Below are 14,053 nucleotides of genomic sequence, written 5' to 3' on the forward strand. Positions count from 1 at the left end.
CAGAATAACCATGCAAAGTGGATAATAAAATATAGTGGTAATTGCAAATGTTATAATTATTGAGTACATTCAATGTATTTTATATGCAGGAAATAAGATGGTGAATTTTTTGGTTATTCTGTTTGAAAAAATTTTGTTTTGAATACAATTTTGTATTTAAAACTGTGAAAGAAAACGCAGATTGAATTGAAAACTTTAGATTTTCTTTAAAATCGCTAATTTAACAAAAATGACTCAATTGGTTCCATGTTTACAAAGCGTTAAAAATATTAATAAAATTCAACATTTTTCATAAATATTAATATTCAACGTAAATAATGCACCATATTCATACCATACCAGTGAGTGAACAGGGTGAATCAAAACTAGGGTGGTCATACTGCATCCGTTAAAATAAATAACAATTTTAAATTAAAAATGGCCTCTTTTATGATTTTTATGGAAGTTCATAAGTTCGATTGAAAATAAATTAGCTTTGTGAATATGTATCATACTGTATGTAAAATTATACCTTCTGAAATGTTCCACTCTCCTATTAGGAATTGTCTTAATTTAGAAATAAAATTATATATTAAGAATGTGTCATGTAGCATGGTTTTTATTTAATGGAACGTATTTGCATGACCAAAGTTCATGACGTAAAGTTGCAGACGGTTCAAAAGAAAACAAATGGTTATCATTACTGTTCAATTGCCTAGTTAACAGTATTTAAAACTTTTACTTTTTACTTTATTTCATATGCAAAAATGGATTAGAGTAAGTGTAAAACAATATTCATTAATCGTTTACATTAAAATTTAAATAAATACAGTGCCAATTACTTAATTAATTATTACCAGCAGTTAGTATTTCTATTGTTATTATTTCATGTTCAATGTAATTTCCGATAGTAGGTATTTATATTCGTATTTTTCCGTAATAGCGCTAACGTTTAATGGTCATGCGTCTTGATGGAAAATCTCATCAGTTTCCTAGTAGATCGCAAGGAGTATGTCGTTCAGGCAATTATTAGACCATTTCATTATTTAAAATTAACTATTGTGCTGTATAGTGTCTACAGTTTAATCTAAACAACTAAAATTAGATGCTGTGAGCGGTGCGTGATTAGGTTTTCTTGCAATTTTATTATTCGGTGAGTTTTTAATTTGCTACTTCAAATTTTATGAATAAAATATAGGTAGTACCGGAAAATTATGTAGGTCTCGTTAGGACCCAGGTCTGAAATAAACTGCATCCTAAACGAAAAGAATATCTATCCACATGGAGATTGCAATGTCCTGAAGAAGGTGATCTAAACTTGGAAGGTGGATATTTAGTGGATTTGGGAATTTAGCGTTTTGAAAGAAAGGTTGAATTCATATTATAAGGAATAGTATTCCTCTCTCTCTAAGTGTAGATAGATAGGTACTTTACCATGTAATTTTTCTTGTTTTTGCAAAAAGCAATGGGTTTTTATTGTTTGTAACGGAACCATTGGGCCATGGACCAGTTGAGTTCAATAGGGGGTCGCTTTATTTGTCTTATTATCACGCACATGGTTCTATACCTTTCTTTGTATGAATTCAAACCGTTATTCCAAAGAAATCCTTCGCATATTTGCAAATTCCACCAAATTTTCATCTTTCAATTTTAGATCGCCTTCTTCTACACATCACCATCTCCATATGGGATTACTGTATACTATATATGTACTAATACTTAAGTATTTTTCACTTGTTATGACTTGTGACCATTGTATCCCAATTTATTAATCAAAGGCAATAAAATACTTAAGTATTAGCATTAAGGTTTAACTCCAGAACAATAAATTGTTGTTAACTGTTTTTAATAAATACAAAATTTACTGTATACATCTAAATTCTATTACATGGTATATGATGAAGAATTTTTGGTATACATACTTACATTTAGGTAGTTATACTATATATGTATATGTGAATCATTTTTAACGTTTAATAAGGTCTGATATCAAATTAATGTGAAATTCCCACTATAAACTACCTGTACAACAGCAATAAATTTTTCCCTAATTAATTTGAAGTAGTTTATATTGGGAAAAAACTAAATGAAATTTCACATTAATTTAGGTAGTTGGTCCGAACAGTGATTGCATACGCTCCTCAACACTCCTTCCTGTCTCGAGTAAATATTTGCATTGGTTTTTTAAAAGTATTTAAATACAAAATGCAAATACTTTTTGATTTGTTATTTCAAATGTGAAATACTACAAAATAGATTTCCCTTTCGTATTTTAAATGCTAAATGCAAAATACGTATTTTCAAAATACTTTTTTCTAATAAATTTGCTCATTTTTTTAAATATTGGAGTTTTTCTCGACTAATGGTGGTGTTTGCACTATATTACCAGCTGCGAAGATTAAGTATGATTCATATTTTTCTGTTTGAAGTGATTGAGATATAGTTTTTCTACGTTATGGTTTCTTAAGTTCAGTAACAAATACTTCTTCTATATGCTTTCTTATTTGCCTTTGTCATCCGTTTTAATTTGAAAAAATACACTGATGTCAAAATAGTTTGTTTACCGTGAAAGATCAGAGCCAAAATAGGGTTGCAAATAGGTTGCAAATAATTTTATTGATGTAAAATCAACATCAATCATTTTATATCAAAATACTTACAATCCCATTTTGTTTCTGATGTTTTACATATTGTATCTAATAAGTGAAGTTTTTCGAATTTTGGATTATACGCATTTATTAGCACACCACAATATCTTCTAGTTTTCAATTTTAGATTATTATCCATTTTCAAGGAGTTTAGAATTTTTTGTGCTCTCTTCAGTTAAAGAATAAGAAGACATTCAAGGAAAGCAAAAAAAGTCAATTTAGTTCAGGAAGTACCTTCGATTCCGTTCTTACAATTTTTTGCGCACTCTTATTCAAAATAGTTCGCTTTAAACAAATAAGTATTTTGTTAAGGCTAAAATTAGTACAAAAAACAAATTGCAAAAGTTATTTTTTTTTAATTTTTGTTAGACCATTTTGAAAAAAAGTCCTGTTGTTGCTTTGCTTAATACATTTTCTGTAGTTAAATAGAAGCGCCAGGAGATAAAAAAACCAAGGGAATGCAAAAACATAACCCCTTTAATCGCTTTTGGAATATTTTAAGAATCTATATCTTGAAGAGTATTTAAGCACTTTGGCAACAATAAAATTTTAGGTTATTGATATTGTGTTTCAGGGCTGAAAATTATCATTTTTTTATTTTTTTTATTTTGAAAAAAATTATTATTAAAGAGTCTTAGTTCATCATTTAAAACGTGTTATAAGTAGGACCTAAAATAATGACGAGGTACGACTGTGTAAATGTTTATTTTTACTAAATTGGGGAAAACTTCATTTTTTTGCGGACGTTCTTCGACATCTAGAAATTTTATTTAAATATTTTAAAAAATGATTTTTGTGAACAGTAGCTACCTTTTCTGTTAGAGAAAGCAGACTATAAATCGGTCCTGAAATAAGCAAGGTACGGTTCTTTAGTGTGTCTTTTGTTTCTCTAAATTGGAAAAAAATCATCATAAGGTCCTCATTCCTAAGACTAGTTGAACACGCACCTCCACTCTTTCCTATCCTGAATTATTGTTGACATTTGAACAGAAAGATATCCTATTTCGTCAGTCCAAATATATTTTCAGCATAGTTACTTATTGGTACATTTATTTTTCTAAAGATAATCAAAAAATTAATTTATATTACCTAATTACTAGGTTTTATTTGCGGCTTCGCTACCATTGATGTCCTAAATACGTGTCAAAGATCATCGACGACCACATAAAACTAGTTTTTCTATTCCTCGGGAACAGTATTTGTGTTTTTCTAGTCAAAATGTTTTTAATTCTTTTAACAAATTAAATAATGGTTATTCGTGAATGTAATTATTAGTTGTGGTTGCAGATGGATTCGGTTAACCTGCTGGAGTCGTCGTGTGGGACACCTACCCTGAGAGAAAAGCTTGGACTGCACAGTAAGTCTTTTTATTATTCTCATTTTTTTTTTATTTTGGACCGTACTTCGTTAACATTTTTTAGCTTTAAAGTATAATTTGAATTCTGTTTCATTTAATTCTTTCCGCAATCGATAGGACCGGACAGGATCGCGTGGAAAATGATTTAGAAATAAAAATAGAAAATACCAAATTAGAAATAGTTAATAAAACAAAATATTTAGGTATAATAGTTGATGATAAGTTTTAATGAACATGTGCAATACGTTGGTAACAAAATTGCCAAAGAACTAGGGGTTTTACGTCGAGGAAACAAATACTTATCACATTGGGCAATGCGCACAGTGTACAATGTTGCCGCATGAGTAGATTGTTAAGGCAAGCTTAGGTATTCTCAACGCGTTTAGATTTATTTTGAACCTAGCAGAAGTGTTCTTCGTATTGATGGTTAAATGTAGGTACATTTACAAACAAAAATTAATATAATTNTCCGAATACTTGCTCTCTTTAACAGTCGTATGCTTGAACGACCGACTGACAGAACAAGACAATTTCCTCGTTTTAATACAAATTGCTATTAAAAATTTGTTTTCCACATTAATGCGTTATCTTTGTATAAATTAAACTTTCTTAAATTTCTACAAAGAGAATGTATTCATTTGTCTATTCTGTGATATGCATGGGCTGATTTCGGAAATGAAAGAAAAAAAAACTGAAAGCTCTTTCATTTCATGAAAGCTATACAATTATTGACTTGGTTGTAGTCTATTTGTAATTCTTTTTAAATATAATAAAGCTCCTATTTCTGTTAAGAATAATTTAGCTTTCTTTCGAGCGTAATATTCTATCTTTTGTTCTCCGAATACTTGCTCTCTTTAACAGTCGTATGCTTGAACGACCGACTGACAGAACAAGACAATTTCCTCGTTTTAATACAAATTGCTATTAAAAATTTGTTTTCCACATTAATGCGTTATCTTTGTATAAATTAAACTTTCTTAAATTTCTACAAAGAGAATGTATTCATTTGTCTATTCTGTGATATGCATGGGCTGATTTCGGAAATGAAAGAAAAAAAAACTGAAAGCTCTTTCATTTCATGAAAGCTATACAATTATTGACTTGGTTGTAGTCTATTTGTAATTCTTTTTAAATATAATAAAGCTCCTATTTCTGTTAAGAATAATTTAGCTTTCTTTCGAGCGTAATTTTCTGTCTTTTGTTCTCCGAATACTTGCTCTCTTTAGCAGTCGTATGCTTGAACGACCGACTGACAGAACAAGACAATTTCCTCGTTTTAATACAAATTGCTATTGACTAATTTCGGAAATTAACGAACCAAAGATGAAAGCTTTTTCATTGTTTTACAGCTATACAATTATAAATGTGGTTTAGCCTATTTTGAATATATTTAATTATAATAAGGCTTTTATAGTCGCTATGAATAGTATAACTCTTTTCAAGCATAATTTTTATCTTTTGTTCTCCGAGTATTTGCTGTGTTTTAATAGTAATTAATTAATAATTGAAACATTGTCTTGAAGATTAATGCATTTGAGTAAGAAATAAACCTTTTTAACCTTGTATTACTAGAAGAAAGTGCTAGTTTCACTATTTAATAAACCTAGAACGAGACACCATGATTTTAATATAAATAGCAATGGAATCTTTGAATAAATTAAACTTTTTTGAACTTGTATTACAGGGAGAATATGTTTGCTTCTCCATTCTGTAATATGTGGGATCTAATTTCGTAAAATAACAACTCAGACAACGCAGAAAGCCCTTTCCCAGCTTTTAAGCTATACGACCACCGAGGTGTTTGTGGTCTACTTTTAAATTTTTTTTTTTAATATCAAAGTCACCACCTGTCGGTTAGATTAGTGGACCTTATTTATATCGTAATTGTAAATCTTTTATTCCCAGAATACTTGCTCTCTTTAATATTCCCAATCAGTAATTAAAACATTGTCTCGAATATTAATGCACTGTTTTATCAACTAACCCTTTTCGATCTTGTACTACATTGACAATGTGTTAATTTCTGTATTTAATAGTACGTAGGGGCTGATTTCGGTAATTAAAGAATCAAAGCTGAAAGCATCTCCATTGTTTCCGTTATCGGGGTGGTTGCGGTTTACTTTTAATATTTTTACTTGCTCTCTTACTAGTCCCAAACAGTAATTAAAAATTTGTCTTGAATATGAATGCATTTTTGTACAAAATAATCCTTTCTCACCATATGGTACAAGGAGAATGTAATAATTTCTGTATTTAATATTACGTAAGGGCTGATTTCGGTAACTAACGGATCAAAGTTGGAAGCATTTCCAATGTTTGAAAGCCCTGCGATTATCGGGGTGGTTGTGGTCTACTTTTAATATTTTTTTTATAACAAAAAAGGCTCCCTTTGCTTTAAGACTAGTCGACCTTATTTTGAGCGTCATTATCTGTCTCTCATTATCCGAATACTTGCTCTCTTTAACAATGGTCTGATTGAACGGTCGACTGAGAGAAGATGACATTTTTCCCTAGTTTTAATATAAATAGCAATTATAAATTTGTTTTAAATATTAATTCCTGATCTTTATATAAATGAAACCTTTTTGAACTTGTATTACAAGGAGAATGTGTTTGCTTCTACATTCCATACAAGGTGGGGTAATTTCTGAAAATAATGCCTCAAACAATTCTGAAAGCCCTTCCCTTGATTTTAAGCTAAACCATCATCGAGGTGATTCCAGTCTACTTTTAAATTTTTTTCAATAAGAAAGGCCCCTTTATTCCTTACGATTTGTGGACCTTATTTAGATCGTAATTATGTATCACTTAATATCCGAATACTTGTCCTCTTTAATAGTCCTAAACTGTGATTAAAAAATTGTCTTGAATATTAATGCATTTTTGTACGTAACAACCTAGGAGATAGTTTGTGAGATGGTCTGAGGGTTATTTACCGGTTGTGAAACTCTGCAATACTAATTTATTATTATCCAGGGGAAGTGGTTCTGTCCAAATAATTTTTGGTATTCCAACGCCACGAGCCATTTAGGATTATACTACGTCTATGAAATAGTTTGTCAGGGGGTCTGACAGTTTTTTACGGGGTGCGAAACCCTCTAATATTATTTTACTATTATGCAGACGAAGTTGTTCTTGTTTGACAGTAATTTTTGTTATTCTAACGTCACGAACCATTTAAGATTATACTATGTCTATGAAGTAGTTTATCATCAGGGGGTGTGAGGGTTATTTTNAAACCCTCTAATATTATTTTACTATTATGCAGACGAAGTTGTTCTTGTTTGACAGTAATTTTTGTTATTCTAACGTCACGAACCATTTAAGATTATACTATGTCTATGAAGTAGTTTATCATCAGGGGGTGTGAGGGTTATTTTCCTGGTGCGAAAACTTCCAATACTAAAATAACATTTTTTCATGTTGTTCAGTTTAATGAATCTTTTTTCAAGACTTTTCAAACGTTCAAAATAGCCTCACCATTCACCTGCAGGTAATTTTTGTCGAGACCCTTCACTAACCATTTTTATGATGGTCCGGCAAGTTCGAATTCTCAGTAATTCCTAGAATGATTTGTTGCTCTATTTTGTGTCTTTAAGGGCTATTTTTGCTCGTACATTTCGTATTAGTCTTTTTTTGTTTACCGAAAACCTAAAATGCTTTCCTCAAAAAGTAGTCGTTCATTGTCACTCGCACAAAACAGCATCTCAACAAACATACTCTCCGCGGGATATAACATATTTTGTACGCGTATTTTTTCAACAATTAATTTTATTATATTGACATACTGTATCTTTAGAATCATTTAATAAAGTTCAGTGTTATTGTTAGTGAAGAAATAGTGCGTTATTTTTTATCCGTAACAATTTTCAACCTATAAACTATAAACTACCTATAATCACTTAATTGGAATTATAGGCAATTGATAACAACTCAATTCCACACCGAGTTACGTTCATCAATTAACACATGTTGTATTACAAGAAAAATTTGTTAATTTCTGCATTTATTAGTTTGTAGGGGCTAAATTCGGAAATTAACGAATCAACGTTGAAAACATCGTCATTGTTTCAGTGTTTTGGGGTGGTTGTCGTTTACTTTTAATATTTTTTAAATGAAAAAGGGGTTCTTTTGTTGTTAAGATTAGTCTACTTATTTCGAGCGTCATTGTCTGTCTCTTAATTTCCGAATACTTGCTCTCTTTAACAATGGTATACTTGAACGGTCGACCGAGAGAACAAGACATTTCCCTAGTTTCAATAAATACCAATTATAAATTTGTTTTAAATAGTAATGCATGATCTTTATATAAATTATACTTTTTTGAAGTTATATCACAAGGAGAATGTGTTTGCTTCTTCATCCTGTAAAATGTAGTACTTAATTTAGGAAAATAACGACTCAAATAAAGCTGAAAGCCCTTTCATTGCCTGTAACCTATACGATCATCAAGGTAATTGTTTTGAAGATTAATGCCTGACGTTTTTGTAAATTAAACTTTGTTGATCTTGTATTATATGGAGAATTTCTCTGCTTCTCCATTTTGTAACATGTGAGATCTAATTTCGGAAAATAACTACTCAAACAAATCTGAAAGCCCATTCATAGCACTTCAGTTATACGACCACCGAGGTGATCGTGGTCTACCTCTTTTAATTTTTTTTTAACAACAAAGGCACCACTGGTTGGTGAAATTAGTGAACCTTATTTATATCGTAATTGTAAATTTTTTATTCCCAGAATACTTGCTCTCTTTAATATTCCCAATCAGTAATTAAAACATTGTCTCGAATATTAATGCACTGTTTTATCAATTAACCCTTTTTCACCTTGTACTACAATGAGAATGTGTTAATTTCTGTATTTAATAGTACGTAGGGGCTGACTTCGGTAATTAATGAATCAAAGCTGAAAGCATCTCCATTGTTTCCGTTATCGGGTTGGTTGCGGTTTACTTTTAATATTTTTACTTGCTCTCTTACTAGTCCCAAACAGTAATTAAAAATTTGTCTTGAATATGAATGCATTTTTGTACAAAATAATCCTTTCTCACCATATGGTACAAGGAGAATGTAATAATTTCTGTATTTAATATTACGTAAGGGCTGATTTCGGTAACTAACGGATCAAAGTTGGAAGCATTTCCAATGTTTGAAAGCCCTGCGATTATCGGAGTGGCTGTGGTCTACTTTTAATATTTTTTTTATAACAAAAAAGGCTCCCTTTGCTTTAAGACTAGTCGACCTTATTTTGAGCGTCATTGTCTGTCTCTTATTATCCGAATACTTGCTCTCTTTAACAATGGCATGCTTGAATTATCGAACGCTGGATAGAATAAATAGATAAAATTAATTACCTATAACACATTAAATAAAAGCACTTGATGTAAGATTTACTTGTTAATTAGCCTAACTATTTTACTTTCCAAATTTTGTTTAAAAACTTCTGATGGCGAGTCATTTTTCAAATTCTATGGGAGTGTATTTTAGGTAGCTACATCATTGAACGAATTTTAGCATTAATAATTTCTGCACGTTTTTGTATTTAGCTGTTATGGGGTTTAACTAATTCTAGTACAATTATCCTTTAGTTGTATTTTATGAAATCTTAATATATTTTTTGTAGTAATGCCAGAGAATTATCTTGCACCTCAAATACCGGACTTGTGATAAATGAACATATAAAATTGACCTAAATTTTTTTTTAAAGACTTACATGTTCATCAGTACAAAAGGGGTAATATTAGACAACTTTACAAAAGCTAGGTCATGGAACAAAACATTGTTTTCCCAGTAATTCCATAGCTAAAATTTTTCTTTAATTAACATAATTTATTTCTTAGACGACATAATTTACTTCTTAGTGTTTGCTATTTCAAATGTTTGTATTGAAAATTAGATTTTTCTTGTTATATACTGTCATAATTTGTTTTTTGATTTGATTTAACTAAATTTAACTTATTTCTTATTATCAGGTTGACTTTAATNTATTAACCTTATTTTTTATTGTCAGTTTGGCTTTAATTTTTAAATTTTCAATTACTGCTTTACAGCATAAATGAACTAAAATTAACGTAATTTACTTCTTAGTGTTTGCTATTTTAAATTTTTATATTGAAAATTAGATTTTTCTTGTTATTTACTGTCATAATTTGTTTTTTTATTTGATTTAAAACTTATTTCTTATTGTCAGGTTGATTTTAATTTTCAAATTTATAATTATTGTAACTTTGATCACTAAAATAATTGTGTTTAACAAACATATGTCTGAAATTATTGGAGCATATAAGTGTAAAGAAGAATATAAAAAAAATTGTCAACAAAATGTTTTTTAGAAATTAAACTTTGTGAGCCATTTCGATACTGTTATCTACCCTGGTGTTTTCTGATTTTGTCGAAACTTCGTTGTGGAAAACCAATAATTATTCATAAGTTCGTGAAAGCATGGAAATCCTTTTGCATTTTCTTCATTTAAAATAACTTTTCGGGCTCCCTTAGCTTTAAGACTAGTCGATCTTATTTTGAGCGTCATTGTCTGTCTCTTATTATCCGAATACTTGCTCTCTTTAACAATGGCATGCTTGAATTATCGAACGCTGGATAGAATAAATAGATAAAATTAATTACCTATGACACATTAAATAAAAGCACTTGATGTAAGATTTACTTGTTAATTAGCCTAACTATTTTACTTTCCAAATTTTGTTTAAAAACTTCTGATGGCGAGTCATTTTTCAAATTCTATGGGAGTGTATTTTAGGTAGCTACATCATTGAACGAATTTTAGCATTAATAATTTCTGCACGTTTTTGTATTTAGCTGTTATGGGGTTTAACTAATTCTAGTACAATTATCCTTTAGTTGTATTTTATGAAATCTTAATATATTTTTTGTAGTAATGCCAGAGAATTATCTTGCACCTCAAATACCGGACTTGTGATAAATGAACATATAAAATTGACCTAAATTTTTTTTTAAAGACTTACATGTTCATCAGTACAAAAGGGGTAATATTAGACAACTTTACAAAAGCTAGGTCATGGAACAAAACATTGTTTTCCCAGTAATGCCAGAGAATTATCTTGCACCTCAAATAATGCACTTGTGATAAGTGAACATATAAAATTGACCAAAATTTTTTTTTTAAAGATTTACATCTTCATCAGTACAAAGGGGGTAATATTAGACAAATTTACAAAAGCTAGGTCATGGATCAAAACATTGTTTTCCCAGTAATTCCATAGCTACAAATTTTTCTTTAATTAACATAATTTATTTCTTAGACGACATAATTTACTTCTTAATGCCAGAGAATTATCTTGCACCTCAAATAATGGACTTGTGATAAATGAACATATAAAATTGACCTAAATTTTTTTTTAAAGACTTACATGTTCATCAGTACAAAAGGGGTAATATTAGACAACTTTACAAAAGCTAGGTCATGGAACAAAACATTGTTTTCCCAGTAATTCCATAGCTAAAATTTTTCTTTAATTAACATAATTTATTTCTTAGACGACATAATTTACTTCTTAGTGTTTGCTATTTCAAATGTTTGTATTGAAAATTAGATTTTTCTTGTTATATACTGTCATAATTTGTTTTTTGATTTGATTTAACTAAATTTAACTTATTTCTTATTATCAGGTTGACTTTAATTTTTAAATTTCTAATTACTTCATAAATAAACTTAAATTAACGTAATTCATTTCTTAGACAACGTAATTTACTTCTTAGTGTTTGCTATTTTAAATTTTCATATTGAAAATTAGATTTTTCTTGTTATTTANTATTATTTATTCATTGGAAAATTGTTAGATACCCTGTATACAGTATAAAAATTAAGCGTTTGAAAACCCTATTTATTTCATTATTTAATTCGATAGCAGTGTTAAAATTTTTTATAGGTCTTTTTTATGTGTAACAAGTTTATTAATACATAATATGCTTTGTTCTTTAACCTTCTAAAGACATTGCTATCGCATCGAATAACTCACATCTGTTTCAGTATAGTAAAAGCGTTGCTGCGAATTGTGTTAAGCTAAAATAATTTGTATTATATATTTTACAATTTGTTTAAACAATTGAAAATAATTCTATACTCTGATGGTAAGTTATTACATTATTTTAATGATCTAGAAAAATAATTAATTAATTATGATACAATAAATGAAACCACTTGATGTAAGATTCACTTGTTATTTAGGCTAACTATTTTACTTTTCAAATTTTGTTTAAAAACTTTTGATGGCGAGTCATTTTTCAAATTCCATAGGAGTATATTTTAGGTAGCTACATCATTGAACGAATTTTACCATTAATAATTTCTGCACATTTTTGGATATAGCTGTTCTGGGGTTTAACTAATTCTAGAACATTTATCCTTTAGTTGGATTTTATGAAATCCTTAAATATTTTTGTAGTAATGCCAGAGAATTATGTTGCACGTCAAATACCGGACTTGTGATAAGTAAACATATAAAATTGACCTAATTTTTCTTTAAAGATTCTTACATCTTCATCAGTACAAAGGGGGTAATATTGGACATCTTTACAGTAGCTAGGTCATGGATCAAAACTTTGCTTTCCCATTAATTTCATATGGCATCCAGGTATTCAAATGCATGCCTCGAATTTAATAGACGTTCTACATTAGGAGCCATCAGAATGAAGGTAAGTTGGAGCATAAATAATTTTATAAATAAGTAGAACTAGACATATAATTTTTAATTGAGGAAAATTAAGCAAACTTAAGGTGTGAAAACTTCTTTCCTTGCATAATGACGCTAAAGTTTTGCTCTACAATGATAAGGTTTCATCTGGATAAATTATAAAGGTAACAACCAAAGTTGTAAAAATTGTTAAAGATAGCTATGTTATTATAATTCATTTTTAGCATATAGTAAAATTATATGAGTAAAAAAGCACAATCGTTATAAATAACACTCACAATTACAAATATAGATAGACAGATACCTTTATTAAAAACAATATATTTTATATATACAAGGTGCATTTACATTTGCATTTACCTATTTTCTCTTTTCCACATTCTCGTTTTTCTGCTATTTTCCTCCGTATTCATAATATTTCTCTCATCCTATTTAGATCATCCTTTCCTTCCATTTCAATTTCCCGCTTTTTTGCACCATTTCTATTTTCCATTTTATAATCTACCCTGAAGCTAAACATTGGCATAATTACGTAAGACAATAAAAACTAAAAATAAATTTTCATCTCTTTAGTTTATTTTCTTCAGTAATATATTTTATGATTTCAAATTAGATATTTTTAGAATTTTTAATTTGGAGTTTTTAAAATGTAAAAAAAAAATATTGAAACAGCCCTTCTCTCAATACCTAAAGGAAACTTGAATTTTCAGTGGACATTTTTTAAGCTTTGTACAACTTTTGAAAATTGAAACCAAAATTTGATGTTTCTTTTACGATCTAATCGGAGATAAAATAGGAAAGATAACTTATTTCAATGTTATTCCAAAATCATCCAAAATTTCAAACCTTCCCTAAGCTGTTGCATAATAGTTGTTTGCTGATTTCAGATATTTGTAATAACCGTTTTTTTGTTAATTCAGATTGGATGATGGTCATGCTGCGATGGATATCGGATAAGTTCATTGGAACCTGAGTTTGACTGTCTTTCATTTAAGGGAAGAAAATGGGTCATTTATGAGTCTGTGCCGAGCCATTTCATTTCTACTGGGAATTTCAATTTTTATAACAATCTGTAAAGAAAGTGGGTTTATTGAGCTGAATTTTTGATTTCCAATATATCAATTTTTTATTATTCTAGTTCATGCTTTCCTTTTGGGCACCTAAGTGTCTAGGTTTTTAGAAAATTATATTCTAAATTTTATCTAAAACAATCTAATTTAATTATTATAAAATTCATCCACAATTTTTTCTTATTTATTTAACTCAAATTAACGTAATTTACTTCTTAGTGTTTGCTGCTTTAAATTTTTATATGGAAAATTAGGTTTTTCTTGTTATTTACTGTCATAATTTGTTTTTTGATTTGATTTAAGTATAATTAACTTATTTCTTATT

General features: G+C 29.0%; 1 long non-coding RNA gene across 1 annotated transcript; it reads left to right on the plus strand.

The window, feature by feature from the left end:
• Nucleotides 1-962: 962 nt before the first annotated feature.
• LOC108744076 lies at nt 963-13,790 on the plus strand. Its single transcript, XR_001938908.2, has 4 exons — nt 963-1,132; nt 3,915-3,984; nt 12,493-12,659; nt 13,579-13,790. It is a non-coding gene; the product is annotated as an uncharacterized LOC108744076 (long non-coding RNA).
• Nucleotides 13,791-14,053: the final 263 nt, after the last annotated feature.

This window comes from Agrilus planipennis, unplaced genomic scaffold (genome assembly GCF_000699045.2).
Source record: "Agrilus planipennis isolate EAB-ADULT unplaced genomic scaffold, Apla_2.0 scaffold18, whole genome shotgun sequence".
Lineage (NCBI taxonomy): Eukaryota > Metazoa > Arthropoda > Insecta > Coleoptera > Buprestidae > Agrilus > Agrilus planipennis.